The sequence below is a fragment of the Egretta garzetta genome, unplaced genomic scaffold (genome assembly GCF_000687185.1).
Source record: "Egretta garzetta isolate BGI_Z169 unplaced genomic scaffold, ASM68718v1 scaffold18, whole genome shotgun sequence".
Classification (NCBI taxonomy): Eukaryota; Metazoa; Chordata; class Aves; order Pelecaniformes; family Ardeidae; genus Egretta; species Egretta garzetta.
The window spans coordinates 3,795,275-3,795,546 of NW_009260616.1; the positions used below are offsets into that span (position 1 = coordinate 3,795,275).

Genomic DNA, 272 nt, shown 5'->3' on the forward strand with positions numbered 1-272 from the left:
CGCTCGTCCGCCGTGCGCGGGGAGGAGGGCCCTAGCCCGGCGTGCGGCCAATCCGGGCGGGCGCTGGCGGCGAGCAGGGCAGAATGGGCTGTAGTTTAGTGAAATAGGAAAGCTGCAAACAGTGTGGAGTGTTCCTGGTGTAAATAAAAGGGGGAAGAAAAAGTTTCTGCAAGTCGCAGCTCTGCAGCCTCGCTCGGGCACCGGCACGGGGGTGCGTGCGTCGCGAAGACCCAACACACTGGACTTTATTGTGCTGCGTTAGCACGCTCTTC

At 61.4% G+C, this 272-nt stretch overlaps 2 protein-coding genes across 4 annotated transcripts in view; one reads left to right on the plus strand and one right to left on the minus strand.

Moving 5' to 3' along the window:
- The window catches only part of MCM9 (minichromosome maintenance 9 homologous recombination repair factor), a 45,647-nt gene that overhangs the window by 16,383 nt on the left and 28,992 nt on the right, over positions 1 to 272 (minus strand). The gene's annotated exons all lie outside the window — the stretch shown is intronic.
- ASF1A (anti-silencing function 1A histone chaperone) overlaps positions 8 to 272 on the plus strand; it is a 17,605-nt gene continuing 17,340 nt past the window's right edge. For all 3 annotated transcript variants that reach the window (XR_004842810.1, XM_035900708.1, XM_009645231.2), the window contains exon 1: positions 8 to 267. The gene's annotated coding sequence lies outside the window, so the exon portion shown is untranslated. The remainder of the gene's footprint in view (positions 268 to 272) is intronic.